The 20,463-nt window shown below is 47.3% G+C and overlaps 1 protein-coding gene and 1 long non-coding RNA gene across 4 annotated transcripts in view; one reads left to right on the top strand and one right to left on the bottom strand.

Annotated features, from left to right (window-relative positions):
• Positions 1–20,463, bottom strand: part of CHD1W (chromo-helicase DNA-binding protein) — a 106,733-nt gene that overhangs the window by 52,043 nt on the left and 34,227 nt on the right.
• Positions 12,206–18,627, top strand: LOC116806940 (uncharacterized). Its single transcript, XR_012053411.1, has 4 exons — positions 12,206–12,970; positions 13,805–13,878; positions 14,194–14,263; positions 16,728–18,627. It is a non-coding gene; the product is annotated as an uncharacterized lncRNA (long non-coding RNA).

Here is a 20,463-nt window from a genome sequence, read left to right as displayed (position 1 = left end):
CAGTGGGTCACAGCCATTGTAGATACCCCTGTTTATAGGGATTTCATGGAAACGTAAACCCTATTAAATTTGATGGAAATCTCTGTACGCAACTTTACATAAACCCTTTTGTCAAAATTATACCTAGAGGCAAATTCTTCTTACAAGAATAGAGTGTACACAGAGAGCTGTAGCAACGTATCTGAACAACTTAGGCAACACTGTGCCCCAGCCAAACTATCTTTAGTTATTCTTATCAGAGCCCTCTGGAATTCATCAAGGTTACTAAGACATAAACTGTGTTAAATTAAGCAAAAAGAGGCTGAGAAACAGAATACCAAGACCGCAAGAACTAGATAACAGAGGGCGGTGAACCACCTGGACTGTAACCAATTACATACTCTGAAGAGTATGTGCAGAACATGTGGACAAGATAGAGGCACCAATGAAGAAATGCATGACTAGCATGTGCTGTAGTTTTAGAATGTATAAATAAGTGCATAATGTAAACAAGAAATGGCTTCTGCTTAATCATATTGGTTAGTCATACAGGAGTCCTGTTTCCTGCAGAGAGCCAGGGCCTACTCTAGCTAGCAGAGCTAAGTAGTGATATACACACAAATACACATACATCTGTTTTTCTAGGTGGAACTGAAACGCGGATGAAAAATCAAAACCTCACAATTCCAATAAAGATTTGTAGGGATAGTATGTTTATTATTACAGCACTGGATGCATGTAGGGACTCATTGCCCTTCAATGGACATGCCCGCTGCCCGCCCCTGAGAATTCCCGATCCTTTTTTATTACCCTTAACTAATTTCCATATGCATAGAACTTCACAATAGATTCATGCATATTCATTGTGCTGATTTCCCATTACACTTACAGCTAGTTACACTTGTACTCAGTTTTTGTCAGAAAGTACAGAAAGAACTCCTGGGTCACTCTGCCCTGTCTGTTTCAAGGAGGAGTCTTTCTTATCTCTTATCATTTTAGTGTGGAAATTTGCATTCTTTCTCCTTAGCTGGGGTAGTTTTGCTAGTGCTGCAGTTACCAGACTAAACAGCATATTTTACTTATGTTAGCAAGCTCAAAGCCGCACATTTCACCTAAATCCAAATGGATTTCTACCTTGTTAAATTTTCACTCTCTCTCAAAACAACAGTTGGATGCATGGAGCCATGTATCTAGAGCTATGTCTCTGGGCGTGCCCAGCACGTGTGCACACAGAGACGTGTAGAGTTAGTGTACGTACACACAGGTACTTGTTCACTTGCACAGAGTTCTTGTGCTCTATGGTACTGCTAGCAGCACATACTTGTGTACACTAAACTTGCTACACCAGCACACATGCGCTACACAGACACTCACTTATGTACAGTCTGTACTGATGCACGTGCCTGCAAGCATGACTTGTTCGCACGTAGTTTTGAGCACACCAATGTGTGCAGTGTTATACATAATATATATACATGTCTCACACAGAGCTATGCTCACACTAGCAGAACCTCTGTATACTCACAAGCACAGAGCTGTGCACAGACCCACTCAAAGTGTGTGATTTAACACACGTGTAAACAGCAGTGTACACATCATGTGTGCACTTCAGTGCAGCTATGTGAATAGTGCTGTGCACACCAGTACACATGTACACTGCGCAAAGCAGGACATGTACACTCACATCTGGGCACACTAGAAAAACACATGCACACAGAGCTATACACACTGGCACACACGTGTATAGCACTCTGTCAGAGCTTTCCTGGCTCTGATACCTCTGTGGGTCTCCTGTGTCATGGCGAGGATGGGGATAGGAGAGGGTAATGTGGGTGGGACATTGTGGTTCAGTTTAAAGAGCACGTCTTGTGCCTTTGGGGTGGGAGCAGACAGGCTTGTCATCTCGGACTGAAGGAGAGAAAGGTATCTGTGTCTAAGCTTTTGACACTTAAGCTCTTCTCTTTGGCAACTACGAGATGAAAAGTCTGAAGACTAAGGAAAAAGACAAGCCTAGAGGTTTAGTAGCCCAGAGGAGGGCATGAGAAGAGGGGAGAGGATCTTCCTTTTTTCCATGGGGACTCCTTAATTAGCAAACTACAGATCCTTTCAGTAAGGTTCACCTTCCCAATTAGCTAGAAGGAGAAAGAATGAAAACAAGTGAAGAAAGGAAGAGCTCAGGGGTTGGCTGTACTCAGCTCTGCTCCTCTACTTGCCCCACAGCAGGGTGAGGGCATTGCTCAGAGGCACTCAGGCATGTCTGTACTCCGGTTATGCTGAAAAGTGAGGAAGCTAACGTGAAGCAGCAGGGTAAATCTTGGGGGTTCCAGCCAGCTCCCTGACTGCCCAGGAGGGACTAGCTGTTACTTGTTAATCTTGGGTATTAAAGAGGAAGTAACAGCTAAATATTGTAGTGTTAATGTTGGGACTAAAAACAGGGCTAGGATTTATCAGCTTTAGTCAGTCTTTAGAACTAGAGTCAATATTTCTATGAGCTGCAAATATTCTGGTAGCTAAGCCTGTGTGCTCCTGTGGGGCTCTTGGCTGTCAGCCCACAACAGGACTAGTGCTCTCAGTACCGATGGGGTCTGGCCAGAGATCAGGAACTTGCGTGTTGCACTTAGGCAGATCATTGCGGCAGCTCTCAAGGGAGCATCTTCCCCGGCAAACGAAGAGACTTCTTGTTACAGTGAGCTCATGGGCATTCTCTTTCCCCTTCCCCGGGACCCTGTGACTCTGATCAAGATAACCCTGGATCCCTCCATCCGGCCCCAACAGGGTTGGCGGAGAGCCAGGGAAGCCCACCCTGTCCAAAGTCTATATAGACCCCTGACATTTCCTGTTCGTCCTCTTTTGCCCCGCTCTCCCCCAAGGACATCACAGAATAAAGAGAGCTGAACCAACTTATCTCGGGGTAAGAGCCTCTTTTGGAAATCTTTGCCTTCTCCTGATATTCCTCCCCTCACAGCCTCTGATCTCTGAGCTAGCCTGATTATTCAGGGGGCTGTGTGAGGGGGGGGAAACGTCAGTTGGCCCCCAAAATGTGCTGCTGATAAGCCCACGCTGAAGCTGGAGTCCCTATTTCAGTGGATCTCGATAGCTTTTTGGGACAGTCAACTGCCCTATTACTCTAGCTGCCTTTAAAGGCTTTGAGTGACAGGGAAAAGTCAGGGACCTTGCCTGAGTACCCCAGGCGAGCCGGCTGGAGACGGACCCCAGACGAGTCCACAGACGAACCCCGCAGTTCATAGGCTTGGTAATTCCTTCGTTCGCGTCACCCCGGGATCGCGCCTGGCTGGGAGGATCATTACCATAGTGACTGCGGGGAGCTGCTTGCGAGGGGGAAGCCATGAACCCTGCGACAGCCAGCTTGGAACCGGCGGGCTGACAATACCCGCATTCCCCAGGGGAGAAGTGATGGGAGGGAGCCAACAGCAGCTCTGGCACAGCGGCGGGAGAAACCCCCCTGTTCCCAGAGTTAGGGCAGGAGCCGTTCCGGCAGCGGCGGAAGCGCCCTTCCCTCCCCCCCCCCCCCCACTTGGATCCCGTGACGGCGGGAATTAAAAAAATTCGTGCTGTGTTACTAAGTCTGGTGGAGAATACACCACCGATACGATTAAAATAATGGGTGCAAAAGTATCGGTGGAACAAAAGAGCACACTAAAACACCTTAGCAATATTTTAAACAATGTATTGTTCTCAAATGAGCTCCTTCTGCGTTTTGTATGCTGGCTAATAGCAGAAATACCAAATTTTACCGTGCAAGAACTCAATTGGCTTTCTTTTTCGGACCAAATTGGACAGATATTAACTTTAAAAGTCGAAAATGGTGAACATAAACCCTCTCGAAATTATTCCGATATTTTTACAAGCCCGAAAAAAGATTTTGGATGCAGAAAAAAGCATACAAACACAGAATCACAGTCCGAATAATCCCTTCTCCCCCACCTACCCACCTCCTCAATATCCCAGCCCTGATATCCCTTCACCCACCCTGTACCCTCTTCTGACACCTGGTTCTTCTGAGAAATATAGTCCCGAGTTCTCTTCAGAGAGCACTGCAGTGTCTCTGAAACCCACGCGGCAGCATAATGGCGGCGACCATGTGCTCCGACCCCCTCCCCATCCCCCTCCCAGCCCTTTCCTGCCCTTACCCACCCGCCCCTCCTGCAATCCCTTCCGATCTCCCACAGCTCCCCCACACCCTCCTTATCAGAGCCAGCCCCCGCGTTGCCCCGGGAACGAGGGTGAGGCTGACCCCTGCACATCTCCCAGCCCCGGCGCTGAGGACAGGGTGGGAGGAGGTCAGAGCAGCACAGCAGCTCACAGAATGGGCGGGGCCGGAGTTTCCACCATGGCACTGACACCCCGGGAAAGGGGGGGCCAGCTGCCTGTCACCGGGACCCAGGGAGTGGCGGGGGGACACAACCCTGCCTCTACCGGCATTAGAAACGAATCTATACCATCTATAGCACCGGTTGTTTATTTAGGAAGGAGAAACAGTACCAGAACATGCCAACCACTACCATACACAGACAAAACAGAGATCTGTAAAATACAAAGAGAATTTGGGAGGTCCAGTGAGATTTTTAAAGGGATGATAAGGGCAACGTTTAATTCAAATGAAATGTTACCTAAAGATATCACTGATTTATTTAAATGTTTACTAACACCTTCTGAATATGAGATATGGGAAAATAAGTGGAAGTTAGCTTTGACAGTAGTTTTACAAGAAATATAACATACACCCAGTGAATCCATTGACAGTGATGGTAATCCTATTACTATGCATCATTTATGCAATACAGAAGACATAAAATGCCCAGAAAAACAAACCAGACTGTTATCTAGATCAGTTTTGGAAAAAATCTGTAATGCTGCAGAAAAAACATTGCATCAATTACCAGTAACAGAGGCTAAGGGCAGCTATATTAACATTAAACAGTTTCCTTCTGAGAGTTTTTTACAGTTTGTGGATCGTTTGAGAACCCAAGTTGAAAACCAGGTGCAAGACACTAGAGTACAAACAGAGATGATTAAAGAAATGGCTCAGAGGAATGCAAATGAGACCTGTTGTAGGATTGTTCTCAGTCTTCCTCTCGACCCAGCACCTAGTCTTGCTCAGATGATTGATGCCTGCACCAGGAGAGCAGAGCTGCTCGATCCCCCTGACAGTCATACAACATCTGCAGAACTACAGCCTGTTGCCACTGCTGCGCCAAGTCCAAGGAGGCAACCAATGTCATCACAACAGCTGCAGCAAATCATCTGCCTGTGTTGCAAGAAACCAGGACACTTCGCCAGAAACTCTCCTCAAAACCAGAACCAGAGACAGATCAACAAACAAAAAAACTGAGCGTACAGTGTGTGCCCGCTGCTAAAACAACTACGTGCAAAGATATAAATATAGCGGGACCCACAGGGGACAATGCCTCTCTCTTAACAAATAAGAGGGAGGGTGGGACTCATGGTGGAGGGGGACAGAAAAATAAAAATGTAAAATGTATAACTAACAAGGTCTGGCAGCCACTAGGCAGACTTCACCTAGTGACTGCCAAAGGATTTCATTTCAGAACCACTGATTGGAAAGTCATTATAGTGGACCTGACAATCAGCTCACAAGACCTGCAGGCGTACGATATGGAACTGGACAGTGAGTATTTTGTTATTGGGGACACAGCACGCACACCTCCAGAGACTAAAGTAGTTCCCATGACCACTAAGGGAAAACTATCCAGTCTTATGTTGTTGGCATGCTGTTCACACCCTCCATTCTATCTAGAAATAGGGCAAATTCTGGCACAAGCCATTCCCATCCCAGTAGAAATAATAGTAGAAGGAAAATCACCAGAAGTCTACTGGGCAGAGGTAGTAGGAGAGGATAAACCCTCCATGGCATGCAACCTAGCACATGGGTCAGAGCACCTTCAGGTGGAAGGTGTTCTGGACACAGGTGCAGACATCACGGTAATACCTAAAACCATGTGGCTATCGCACTGGGAATTGCAACCTGTGGCAGGCAAACTTCAGGGCATACGAGGAACCACACTAGCAAAAATTTCAAAAAATGTTGTGCAATTTGAGGGACCTGATAGGAAATTGGCAAGTGTTCACCCATTTGTGGAACACTATAAGGCTCCTCTGTGGGGGAGAGATACAATGTCTCAATGGGGAGTCCAGTTAATCATTCCTAACACACCCCAGGATTTTTGGAAGTAGCCACTGTGGGGCGCCCTGCCCACAAGCTAAAGTGGTTGGATAACACCCCAAGGTGGGTAGCACAGTGGCCTTTAAATAGTGAGAAAATCGAGGCGTTTGAGAAACTTCTGAAGGAGCAGTTAGCTCAAGGACACCTGCAAGAGACAGAAAGCCCTTGGAATTTCCCAGTGTTTGTAATAAAGAAGCATGGGAAGGACAAGTGGAGATTGCTCCACGATCTCAGAGAGATAAACAAAATTGTGGAGGACATGGGTCCACTCCAACCAGGGATGCCTAGTCCAGCTATGCTTCCCCAGGATTGGAAATTGGCTGTGTTAGATATAAAGGACTGTTTCTTCCAAATTCCATTGCACCCTGAAGATGCCCCGAGGTTTGCATTCTCGGTTCCTACCATCAATCGGGAAGCCCCAATGAAACGCTATCACTGGAAAGTTTTGCCCCAAGGTCTAAAATCCAGTCCTTTCATATGCCAACAGTATGTAGCAGCACTACTGTCTCCAGTACGTGCAGAGAGAAAGGATGCCATCATCATTCACTACTTGGATGATGTGCTTGTCTGTGCTTCCAATGACTCTATACTCTAATACACGCTTGACCTAATGGTTGAAGTTTTAACCTCTGTTGGATTTCAATTGCAGAAAAACAAAGTTCAAAGAATGCCACCTTGGAGAAACCTGGGCCTGGAAATCTCTGCAAGGACTATTGTCCCTCAGAAATTGGAGATCAATTGTAACCCCAGAACACTAGCAGACCTCCACTCACTGTGTGGTACTTTAAATTGGGTAAGGCCCTGGCTAGGCCTCACAAATGAGGACCTAGACCCTCTCTTCAAATTATTGAAGGGGGAGAGGGAGCTGGCCTCCCCCAGGGAACTGATCCCAGAGGCAAAGACAGCAATCGAAAAGGTACAGAAGGCCTTGTCAGAAAGGCAGGCACATCAGTGTGACCCAAACGTGCCTTTCCAGTTCATTGTTCTAGGAAAGCTGCCACACCTGCATGGGTTGATTTTCCAATGGATCAAGGGGCAGAATGATCCACTCTTAATTATAGAATGGGTTTTCCTCTCTCACCAAAAATCCAAGACCATCACTAGGCCACAAGAGCTGATAGCAAAGCTGATTCAGAAGGCCAGGGTGAGGTTGTGCGAATTAGCAGGGTGTGACTTTGCATGTATCCACCTTCCAGTAAGGCTTTCTGAGGAGGGAAGGAACTCTCCTGAGAGATTCACCAAAGGGATGTTTGAGCATTTGCTCCAGAGCAGCGCCAGTCTCCAATTATCTCTGGACAGCTACAGGGGACAAATGTCAGTCCATGCCCTGTCTCACAAGTTGTTCAATGAGGAATTCCACCTTATTCCTCAAGAGAAAAGGAGCCGGAGGGCACTCAATGCTCTCACAGTGTTCACTGATGCCTCTGGGGCTTCCCACAAGTCGGTGATGACTTGGAGAAATCCACAGACTCAGCATTGGGAAGCTGATGTTGAGCTTGTAGAGGGATCCCCCCAGGTGGCTGAACTGGCTGCAGTGGTAAGAGCTTTTGAGAAGTTTTCTGAGCCATTCAACTTGGTGACAGACTCTGCCTATGTGGCAGGTGTAGTGTCCAGGGCGGAGCAGGCTGTGCTCAAAGAAATAGAGAATGAACATCTCTTCAGATTGCTCTAAAGGCTGATTTATTTAATCTCTCACCGAGAGCATCCATTCTTTGTGATGCATGTGAGGTCGCACACTGATTTGCCAGGTGAGATTGCAGAGGGGAATCGCAAAGCAGACTCCCTTGCTGCACCAGTCAAAAAAGCACGTCTCCCTGATGTTTTCCAACAGGCGAAACTGAGTCACCAGCACTACCATCAGAATGTGCCAGGTTTGATTCGACAGTTCCAGATAAAACGGAGTCAGGCTCGAGCCATTGTGACCAACTGTCCTAATTGCCAGCTCCAGGCCCTTCCATCGTTGGGCATGGGGGTAAACCCCAGAGGCCTTAGTAGCTGTGAGGTATGGCAGACAGACATCACACACATTCAGAGTTTTGGTTGCCTTGAATGCGTTCATGTAAGCGTGGACACATTCTCAGGGGCAGTGTATGCCTCTGCTCATATAGGACAAAAGGCTGCACATGTCAAACAACACCTAGTGCAAGCATTTTCAGTATTGGGGGTGCCAAAAACGATCAAAACAGATAATGGCCCAGCATATGTATCCAAGGAGTTCCTGGAATTTCTCCAGCAGTGGGGAGTGGAACATAAGACTGGCATTGCCCACTCCCCCACAGGTCAAGCTGTAGTCGAGCATGCACACCAGACACTCAAACAGGTATTGAAGAAACAAAACAGTTCAGCTCCGTGGATGTCTCCACGAGAGAAGCTCTGTAAAGCCATGTTTACCATCAATTTTCAGAACTGTTCATTTGAAAACATGAGTCCACCTGTTGTACGTCACTTTAACAGTGGCAACCAGTTCAAATTGTCTCAACATCCCCTGGTCTTGATTAGGGATCCAGAAACTTGGGAAACCAAGGGTTGTAACGACGTATATTTGTATTCCACGGACAGATTCAAGCGAGATCTCTTTGGTTGCTCTTGGGGGATGAGGTTTATTCAGGATGCATTGTGACCCTGCCTCGAGCTGCTATACACAGCACGTGGCTGGGCCTCGGGTGATGGGGGAGGGGAGAGACAGAGAGGGGAGCAGGGACTCCCAGAGGACTCTCCAGGAGGAGAAGGGAAGATCCAAGAGAACGTCCAGCCCCCCGGAGAGCCTTTATCAAAGGGGGCTCCAGGGTGGGCTGGAACAGGACCTGGGCCAATGGGGTCACAGGCACCTGATGGTTCAGGGGAGGGTTACAGATGTGGGGTGAACCATACATTCTGGGGGGTGAGATGGAAGAGTCCATTTGGCTCTTGGACCCCGCTGTAGGTGAGGGTAATTGTCCAGCCAGTAGGGGGCGTTATATTCGTCCTGGCTGTACCATTGTGGTTCTTAATCATATTTATCTACCCTTCCCAACAAAGGGTCCCTATGGACTTGCAACCTGGGGTCGTGGCTATGCGTGTGTAGCTACTCCCTCAGGCCCTCGGTGGATTCCCCAGAAGTGGGTGAAACCTTTTGTCCCCAAGAATCCAGGTCAGACAAAAGGGGACAGGAAGCAAGTAGCTGATGCTTCAAAGAGAAGACACCGCCGGATGAAAGAAGATAAATATTCCCAAGCGTGAATTCCTTCCGGCAGAGACAGAAACTTAAACATGTTCTTAAAATGTTTGTTTTTCCCTTTTAGAGAAAACCTACCTCCCACCCAACCCTGTGATGAACCCCATCCAAGTTGTCATCCTGCGAATGCTGAAAAGAATGTTTAAGGGCTGGCGATTCACGGGGTGGTGGACATCTATTGGTAGAACAATTTTGTTACTATTTGTAATTTTGTTCCTTGTAACCTTGGCGTTTGGGATCCTGCGTCACTTGATTTTCAAAGCTATCAAGGGTCTCATACCTTCTACCTCAGAAGTCAACCACATAGAGTTGGCTAACCTGGGGAGGCCTGACTACACCACCAACTGTAGGTGGTGGGAAACCCATACTCAGGGTTGAATTGAGCCCAGTGAATTCCTGTAACCTTGTTTAACAAATAAGGGGGAGGTGTTACAGTGAGTTCATGGGCATTCTGTTTCCCCTTCCCCGGGACCCTGTGACTCTGATCAAGATAACCCTGGATCCCTCCTTCCTGCCCCAACGGGGTTGGCGGAGAGCCAGGAAAGCCCACCCTCTACAAAGTCTATATAGACCCCTGACATTTCCTGTTCGTTCTCTTTTGCCCCACTCTCCACAAGGACATCACAGAATAAAGAGAGCTGAACCAACTTATCTCAGGGCAAGAGCCTCTTTTGGAAATCTTTGCCTTCTCCTGATATTCCTCCCCTCACAGCCTCTGATCTCTGAGCTAGCCTGATTATTCAGGGGGCTGTGTGAGGGGGGGGAACATCACTTCTAGAAAAACACTGAGCAGATGTTGCCCAGGGAGGTTGTGGCTGCCTCATCCCTGGAATTTTAAAGGTCAGGTTGGACAGGGCTTGGAGCAACCCAGGATAGAGGAAGGCATCCCTGCCCATGGCAGAGTGCCCATGGCAGGGGGTGGAATAAGATAAGCTTCAAGGCCCCTTCTAACGCAAACTATTCTGTGGTTCTATGTGAAGGCATTAGCACAGAGGGGAGAGACTTCCCAACACTATTACAGACAGACATGATTGGCGGGGTTCCATGTGCCTTGGGGAGTAAGAACTGGATGAAGCACAATCCTGTGATTGGGTGTGGGAATCCAGGGCATCACTCTGGCTGCCCTGGAAGGCCTGGGACCCTGGCAGGGGGTCAGAAACCCCCCTGTACAGAGCCCCGAGAGACACTGTCTCTGATCTCTGTCCATGGAAAAGAGTTTTCAATCTTACAGGATGAATTACAAGCTCTAAGTGTTTGATATGAGTAATAATTAGTGTGGCACGGGTGCAAAAGTAAAATTTTAGGACTCTAGATTAGGGGTCCAAAGGGGACAAGATGGAGGAAATTGGGTGTGTCTTGTCCTTCTTCTCCTTCTTCATGCCCTCCATGTTTCACTGTAGTGTTGGCATTTTTCTATTGGTTTAGGCTGGGGACACGCTGTTCAATGTAGATGATAGATATTGGCACATTATTGTAAATATAGCACACGCAGTTTCTGGTATATAATGTTTGTAACATCCCACTGAGGGGCAGAGCCCCACACGCTGCCCTGCAGGACAGACCTGCGGCAGGGCAGCAGAACATGTTATAGATAAGCAAGAATAAACAACCTTGATAACCAGCACAGACGAATTATGGCTTCTTCTTTGGCAACGGGGCAGAAAGAAAGAGACTTTCTACAATCTTGGAATCATCAATACCACAGATTCTGACAAATGGCGTCCCTGGATCGGCGAACTGAAAGGGCAAGAAGTCAATCCATCAAACGACCTCCAACCTTCACCGGAAAAGCACACACACTCTCTGAGGACTCACCAAAGAGACGGAGCAGAAAGCTCAAGACAAAACATCCTGACCTTCACCAAGACAGATCGCCTGGAGGACAGCCAGGAGGATCAAAACCAGAAGCGCACCTGGAATTCCTCGCCTGTGACCTGCTGGACGATGAACAGTGCCATCTCCGGACTGACCTCGTGCTGACTCAACTTTTGGTCAGAACGGTCCAAATTAAGAACATGGGGAAGGGATCCTCCCAAGGACAGACCAAAATTTTTTCAGCCCTACAGGGCAAGACTTTTTCCCATCCGGTAGATAGCTCCAAATGAGCTAAAAGCTTTGTTATTGTGGGTGCGGTGTAATCACCTGCACACAGAGGCACATCTTTTGTTTGAGTCATATTTTTGGCTAGAGATCAATAAGCAGCTATGTTACCGAGCCACAAAAAAAAACATAAGATTGCCGTGAAACTTTTGCCTTCATCAACGACAATATTAGAGTCACTTTCACAATGCGGCATTCCAAACCAGACAGCTAAGGCTCCTACAGGAGCCCAAGGAGGAAGATTGCCCAGCCAGCAGCTTGGGGCAGCTTTCCTCACCAAAGACCCAGGGGAAGCGGGATTGCCTCCCATGGAGGATCAGGGGGATGGTGTCTCATCACGCCCTGTGTCTTTGGGTTCCCACTGTTCCTCAGACTCCCTTGAACCTCAGTCCCTAAGCTGCTCCAATGCAGAAACTCCCCAGACGGTGATAGATAAGCCAGGCACAGTCGCAGCCCTCGTTGGGGGAAGGGACCGGGCATTGCCCGAGTCCGAACTCGTGGCGGGGGGGGGGGGGGGGGGGGGGGGCTGCGGCGGCGGCGGCTCCGGCGGGGGAGAGTGCAGACGTGAGTGCAGAGCAGAGGGAAGAGGGAGAGGAGAGCACTCTCGAAACTGCGCAGGCAGGGAGTTCGAAACAGCCCGCGGTGCAGACGACAGCGGAGGGGGCAGCGGGAACGAGGCGGGAAAAGAAGGCGGCGGTGAGTGCGGGCGCGGCGGTTTTACGTCTGGAGCGCCCAGTGACGCGTTCGGTGGCAGGAGCCCATGAAGCCGCAGAGGCAGCCGCCCGAACCCTGTCCGTGGCAGCCGCGACTCCAGAGAGAGCGGCGGAGAAGGAGCAAGACGCCTCCTTCCTGGCAGCTCTGGCCGCACGCATGCGCGTCATGGTAGAGCGAAACCCGGAAATCAGAGCGCAGGATTTCTCGTATTTCGAAAGAGCGGCACAGGCATAGACGGCTTCGGGGGCGGCGGCAGCCGCCAGCCAGCCGTCCAGAGACTGCGCTGCGGCCGCGGGGGGAGACCCGAGCGGCGCGGGGCCTGGCGGGACGTGGCCCGGGGCCGCAGGAGCGGCGGGACACAGCAAGCGCGCGCTGATGACGTCAGCGGAGCCTGGAACTGCACTGGGTGCCGGCACTACCACGGACCCGGGGGGGGGGACCCACAGCGGGACCGAGGCGGCGCGGAGCCCAGCTGGGAGAAGGGAGGAGGCGTTCCCAAGCCCGCGGCCGCGCTGGAGGCAGTGCAGGCGGGGCGCAGCCAGGGCGGGGGTTCCTCCTTTCGTTCCCATGGCGATGCAGAGAGAGAGGGAGTGAATCCAGGCTGTGCATGCATTTGCGGTAGTCAAAACGAACGCGGATGTGAATGAGAATGTGGGCGCTGAGTTCGGAGAGGTAGATTTCAGGCGCAGGCTCGGCACAACCGACGCCGGGCGTGAGCGGGGAGGGGGCGAGCAAGAAAGTGGCGCAGCCATGCCGAGGTAGGTAGAGGCGGGGCTGCATTGTGGCAGCGGCAGAGCAGCGATGCCGGGATTTTTTCCACGGCATCGGTGAGCCTGTCGCCACATGGTTCAACTGCAGTGCACATCCAAACATTAACAACAAATACACGGCAGTGCCCAGAAACCACAGCAGCCAAAGCAAACAACTTTTTACGAGCACATCCATTGCATCAAATATCTTGCAGTAATGCTGAGGGATTAGATTCCAACATTCCCCCAAAAAATGAGACTCAGTCAAGTCGCCCTTTGAAATCATTGCAACATAAGGGTTTCTCCAAATTTCTCCAATGTTTCTAAGCATCAACCACAGACTTTTCAGTTAGGTCGACGGAACCTGGTCAGCAGCTGCACCCAGCCAGTGTGGTGACAGGGTATGATTGTGTGGGACACAATGTGAAAAAGAGACATCTTATCATAATGAAAATTGAAATATAAAATTAAATAGCATGAATTTTTAGTAATTTATTGTATTAAGGTTAAAGATAGCTTGCATTTTAACATTAATTATGGAATTGATTTTTATATAGTCTGGTTTGAGTTTAAGTTAAGTATTGTTTAATTAGAATATATCACTATAAGTTTATTTTAGGTTTGGGCCCTGATAAAGTTAAGTTTTATAAAAGTTTAATCGATAATGAATTTATATATTATTAATTTGATACATATGGATTTAATAAAGCTAATATAATTTAGGGATTCTTTACCATGATTTTTTATATATTGACTTTAAGTACTGTTTGATTCAAAAATTATTTTAAGTTTTTCAAAGATCAAGTTTATTTAGCTAACAAAGTTTAGTTGTTTTTCTTTAAGGATGGGAAGATTTCGACTGAAAGAACTCACGAAACAATAATGAACATTGATTTAAGGAGAAGAAACAATTTGTTGTATCCTTGGTTTTGTTTTAGTCTTTTCTGTTTTATTATAAGCTTATCAGTATATAAGAGTTTTAAAGGAATTTATTTTGAGTTTTCTGAGATTGATTTCATTGTTTAATAGTCAGTTTTACAGTCTGTTATTTCTTTGTATAATGATACAAAGGGTGTTGGTTTTCAAATCCTTTCTTTTATTTTTAACTATTTAAGTGTTTTATAAATGTTATTGTTAAGAAATCTTATTATGTTATCAGGTGAAGATTTGTGCTTTGTTTTTTCATAGCAAATTTTCGTATGTTTTATTGTCCTTTATGTAATCTTATCCAGGTTGCATGCCATTCTGAAGTCTCATTTTGGATTTTAACAGTATTGTGCATTTTCCTAGGTGGACCTTCAGGTTTGTTTTTATATCTCTTGTGAGTGGAATCATTGCATTTCTGTTTTCTATCATTCTCAAATGTTTTTCACAAGATTTCAGAGGGAGATGCCTGAAGCATTTTGACAGCCTCTTGTCAACTGTAAATCTTTTGATTTCTTCTAATTGACATCCTTTTCCCTCAAAGAAGTTTCACGAAAAAATGAATCCTTGTGTCATTTGATCAATTTATCAGCTTGAACTTCAAGTGTTTATTTTATGTGAAAATATTATAATAGGTTGTTGTGTTTTAAGTATCATATATGTATTGTTGGTACAAGCTTTGTTTTAGATAATATGTTAGAGGACATCACTCCATTTTAAAGTTTGCATCCTGGCCAGGCCCTGATTTTAACTTGGATGGATGAGTTTTGCCAGCAAAATCCAGAGGTTTCTGCACAAAAATGAATGATATGTAGATCATTTTTATCCACCAATTCAATCCTACAAATGTGACAGCTGACACAGCTTTGAGGTGAAACTTGTCAAGCCCTGCCCGGGAAGGGATGCCAAGGGTTTTCACTGGAAACAAATGTTTCAGCTGTCTGCAGACTCTGAAATGCTGGCACAAGGTTTCTAATGATTATGCATTGTTCAATTTTATATATGTTATTTAGAATCTCTTTCTTTTGAACTTTCTTAAATTGTAATCAATTTTGATAGGTTTTATGCATTCTATCATTGAGGTATTTTGTCTTATTTTATATTATGTTTTATATTTCAACATTCCTGTTTCAAAAGAGAAGAAGAGAAAGAATGAAAAAAGAAAAAAGGTGAAGAAGTGCCTAAAATAAGGCTGGAAAGAGGTTGAGGATTTTGTATATTTTAATCTTTTGAAATAATACTTTTGTAGACCCCATTTTGCTGATCATCGAGAGAAAGGTGAGAAGAGTCCCAGACACTGGACAGACCAAACTAAAAAATCATTCAGATTAATAACTCTGAGCAAGGATTATGTTAGTGTTTTCACAGGAGTTAGAAAATGGTTTTTTGTTTTTTTGGGGTTTTTTTTAAGCTTACAGGCCTTCAAAAACAATTCTTACAGATTTAGAGATGATAGCTTAGATCATTATTAAGGCAAGGACCAGGTTGCTGGCAATATCAGGCAAAGATTTCTCAATCATTCATTTACTTTTAAAGAAAAAATATTTTGAGTGGACAATCCAAAAGTCACAAGATTTTTCAATCACGTTGTTAGGGTATCCAGGAGTTTGCACAGTTCATTTTCCAGCTCACAGAATGTTAAATGCAAAAGTAAGTTTTAGAGAAAAACCAAAAATAAGTCAGGAGCCAGTGGAAGGGGTGACAGTGTTCACTGAGGGTTGAGGGAAAACTCACAAATCAGTAACCACATGGCAAAATCCAAAAACGGGGAAATGGGAATCAGATATTAAAATAGTACATGGTTCACCACAAATCGTAGAATTGGCAGCAGTAGTCAGGGTTTTTCAATTATTTCAGGAACCCCTCAGTCTGATCACAGATTCAGCATATGTTGCAAATGTGGTCAAACAATTAGAGGGATCACTTTTAAAACACACAGACAATGAAATTTTATATTCATATTTGTCATGCATGAGAACAATCCTAGAAAAAAGAGAACACAAATATTTTGTTATACACATCAGAACACATTCTTCACTTCCAGGGTTTTTAGCAGAAGGGAATGCTCATGCAGACAAAATCACAGACACTGCCAGACATTTTCGAGCAAGCAAAATTGAGCCATGCATTTTTTCACCAAAATGCACAAACATTGATGGAATCCTTTCGCCTTTCTAAAAGTCAGACAGAGGAAATCATCAGTGCTTGCCCAGATTGTCAGCTTGTGCAGTCACCAGGAGCAGACAATCCGAAGGGATTGCAGAGTGTTCAGCTGTGGCAAACTGATGTCACAAAATATGCATCCTTTGGGAGGCTCAAATACATTCATGTTTCAGTTGACACATTTTCAGGGGCAATTTTTGCATCATTACATACACGAGAAACCGCAGAACATGCCTGCAGACATTTTTTACAAGCATTTGCATCATTAGGGGTGCCACAAGAAATAAAAACAGATGATCCAATTTACACAGGCAAGGTGCTTGACAAATTTCTGAAAAAATGGGGAGTCAAACAAGTTTTCGGTATTCCTCATTCTCCCTCAGGTCAAGCAAGCATTGAAAGAACACATCACACCCTGAAATCCCTCTTGGATGAACAGAAAAGGGGGGAGGCAGGCGCAACACCTTATATGCGGTTGGACAAAGCTCTGTATGTGTTGAATTTTTTAAATGGTTCTTTCTCAGAGCCCATTCCACCAATTGTCAGACATTTTACAAACAGCACACAAGCAAAGCTAAGGGAAAATCCTTTAGTTTTGGTCAGAAACCCAGAGTCAGGACAAATCGAAGGCCCATTTGCATTAATAATTTGGGCAAGGGTTTTGCTTGTGTTTCCACAGGGCAAGGACTGAAGTGGGTGTCAGCAAGGCACATGAACCCTTATCGGGTGCAGACGCAAGTGGATGTGGACCCGAGAAGCAGAAAGGCAAGCACACAGACGAAGGCGAACAACGACGGTGCAGACGTGTCATCAGACAACGATTGGAAACTCAGAGACTTGAGGTTTTTTTAAGGAATCAAGTGTTATTTGGGTGTTGCTGCATTGTGGAGTTTCTCACAGAGAGTGGGGACATGGACATGGGGTTCAGACAGTGTTCATGTGCTTCATTCTTTTGCCTTTTGCCTTGGGAAATAGAACAGATTTTCCCATGAGACAACCAAGGGAAAATATGTGGGAGACTTTGGCAAAAGCAGCGGGTCTGGACAGCATTTGCCTGACCCATTCAAAACCGGGGAAACCACTCTCAACATGCTTGGTAGGTGTGCCAGTTGGAGGAATGGCCAATCCCAAAGAGCATCCCTCCAAAGGTTCTGAAGTCTTTTTTGGATGCTGTGGACGGATGGCATGTTTGGGCACAGTTCCTTCCAGTGGCTCACTTTGAACCCCACGAATTGGACATCTTTGGGTCAACAAAAATGAAATTCTGTATCAAATTCAATCCATTGGGAGTGACAGAGAAAGATAACCACATGATAGATATCACGCCAAACCAGCTCTTTTACAGAAATGCATCATCCTGGTGTAATTACACCAAAAATGATGAGCAAACCATCCCTCCAAAATCCAACCATTCTACCAAAAGGGATGTTTTTGAATTTGCGGGGACAGAATTTGGCCTGCTATCCCTGCAAAAATCAAGGGTGGTCCATGCAGCATTGGGAGATCTTTTGTTAACACTTTGATAAGAGAGGAAGAAAAAAAAACTAATGAATGAATGATCCAGAATGTGACAATGATAATGTTAACACCTAGAAAAACAGCTTGGAAATCTGGAATGGGTCTGCTTTCACAGCAGGTGGCATCAAAAAGAGTCTTGGTACAGCTGGATCAAAAGAGGTTGTGGGCAGAGTAAGGATGCCCATGCCGTTTCTTTTGCATCAAATAATTTGTTAGCTAACAATATGAAATGAGAACAAAGCAGCAATTGAACATCTATTGTGAACACATGGACACGAGTGATAAATTTGAAGAGGTATCATAAGAGAAAACACACCTGCAGAAAAAGAAAAATTAAATCTTACATGGATGGTGGGTTCAATTTGTTTTACCCTTCACAGTTGTAGAAGGAGATTTGGAAAACACTTGTATATAATTATAGGGTATTGTAATTCTTCTGATGCTTGTACTGTGCTTGCTCCAATGCATGCGGCAGACCATGGACAAAGATGTCAAAGAAGTGTTCTTGGTTCAAAAAGGAAAGGGAGATGTGGGAATCCAGGGCTTCCCTCTGGCTGCCCTGGAAGGCCTGGGACCCTGGCAGGGGGTCAGAAACCCCCCTGTACAGAGCCCCGAGAGACACTGTCTGTGATCTCTGTCCATGGAAAAGAGTTTTCAATATCTTACAGGATGAATTACAAGCTCTGAGTGTTTGATATAAGTAATAATTAAGTGTGGCACGGGTGCAAAAGTAAAATTTTAGGACTCTAGATTAGGGGTCCAAAGGGGACAAGATGGAGGAAATTGGGAGTGTCTTGTCCTTTTTCTCCTTCTCCATGCCCTCCATGTTTCCCTGTAGTGTTGGCATTTTTCTATTGGCTTAGGCTGGGGACACGCTGTTCAACGTAGATGATAGATATTGGTACATTATTGTAAATATAGCACACGCAGTTTCTGGTATATAATGTTTGTAACATCCCACTGAGGGGCAGAGCCCCGCACGCTGCCCTGCAGGACAGACCTGCGGCAGGGCAGCAGAACATGTTATGGATAAGCAAGAATAAACAACCTTGAAACCAGCACAGACGAATTATGCCTTCTTCTTTGGCAGCGGGGCAGAAAGACAGAGACTTTCTACAATCTCGGAATCATCAATACCACAGATTCCGATAATTGGGAAAGGAGCTATTCACTAGTTCTGTATTAGTTCAACTCTCTGGTGCTTCTCGGTTTGGAGCAACTGCTGAAGGCCACTCATGCGGGCCCCCGAGACCCCCGCCTAACAGAGACAACTCCCGACCCCCAGCCCACTACCGCCTATGTGGGCCTGCGCGGCACTCGGCTTGGATATTCTGTGTTATTGGGTTTGTTTTGTCGGGCGCCCCCGCACTCAGCAAAAGTCATCCCAATCGCCGCTGGCAGCCCTCTGCCGCCTCTGGGCCAACGACTTCTGCGGTTTACAAGACCTTTGCACAACTAAGCCCGCCCCTGACTTTCGGCAGTGCTGCGCGAATCATGCCCGATGCTGCCACTGCCTCTGCCAGGGCAGCAAGCACCGGGAGTCGCTACGCTGGGTCTCTACTAGCCGCTCCTTGCACAGACCACCCCTTGCCCATAGCTCTCGGCCTGGAAACCCCATGCACATGGCTTCTCTCGAGTGGCTTTTTATGCAGACTGTGCCTCACAGCGCCGCTGGGCTGGTGACCTCTGTGGTCTCTGAGACCCCAACACAGCCAAGCCAGTCCCTGACTCTCGGCAGACCCTTGTGCTAAACGTGTCTGGCTCCACTGCTGCTCCCACTGAAGCAGTGAGCGCTGGGAGCTACTATGTTTGGCTTCTGCTGGCTGCCACTTACACAGACTGGCCCCTGCCAGTGGCTCCTGTCTGGAAAACCTGTGCATGCGGTTCGCCCTGCCAGGTGCCCCCACTTGCCACCAGCAGCTCCCCCCACCACCTGCGGGATTGGTTGTGTGACTGCTCTGGGCTTCTGCCGCCTCCCCCCGCCTTTGCTGGGTCAGCATGCACTGGAAACTTGCAATGCCCAGCGTGGCTGTGAGCGCTACTTTGTGCAGACTTGCGTCCCTGGCCTCCCCTGCACCGGCGCGTTGGGGACCACCGCGGCGGGTCGGGAGGGAACCCCGCCCGCCTCCTTCCCCATGGTCTCCACTCAGAAAATCCCACTCACTCAGTTTTTCCCCAAGTGGCGGTCCCACCAGCACCACCCCCAGCCTCCCCCGCCCCTGGGCTCTCTGCTAGCTACTTGGTCAGCCCCGTTGGGCTCCACTGCTCGACGTCCCCGAGCCACTGCAAGCAGGCGTGCACGCACAGCCTCCGTGGTCCCTCCGCCCGGGAAGCACCGCAGCACTGGGTAGTTCGGACACCCCTGCACCCAGCACTCCCCAGTCACTGCCACTAGTGGTAGCACTTCCCCCTAAGTCTCGGCCAGTAAGCTCTGGAAGCCATTATGTTGAGTGCGCACCAGAAGCCCAGCACCCTGAGCGCGCCACTGCTCCACGTGGAGCAGCCACACAGCCTCCACAGAATGACGAGCGCCGCCATCACTCCAACACAGTGACTCTCAACCTGGCAATCCCCAGGTGCTTTTGAGCCCCTACAAATCTCACGCGTCCTGCCAGCCACGGGGTCCCTACTTTTCTCTTCTATGCATCCCGCCTGTAGCTTCTCACTCCCTCTTCCCCACGCATCCCGCCAGCCACAGGGTCCCCGCTCTCCTCCCACCACGCGCCCTGCCGTCGTTTTTCTTCCGACCATCCAATATCTTCAAGCTTCAACAGACCAGGACAAATCCCCTGTATTGTCTGAAGCTGACCTTTATACATTGGGATTATGGAAATTACAGTGTGTCCAAAAATAGTTATGAGGTTTTCTAAGTCTCATACCCACCCCAAGCACACTAC

Source organism: Taeniopygia guttata, chromosome W (genome assembly GCF_048771995.1).
Source record: "Taeniopygia guttata chromosome W, bTaeGut7.mat, whole genome shotgun sequence".
NCBI lineage: Eukaryota > Metazoa > Chordata > Aves > Passeriformes > Estrildidae > Taeniopygia > Taeniopygia guttata.
Note: the sequence above shows the minus strand (reverse complement) of the source record. Positions and strands in the feature narration are given on the sequence as shown.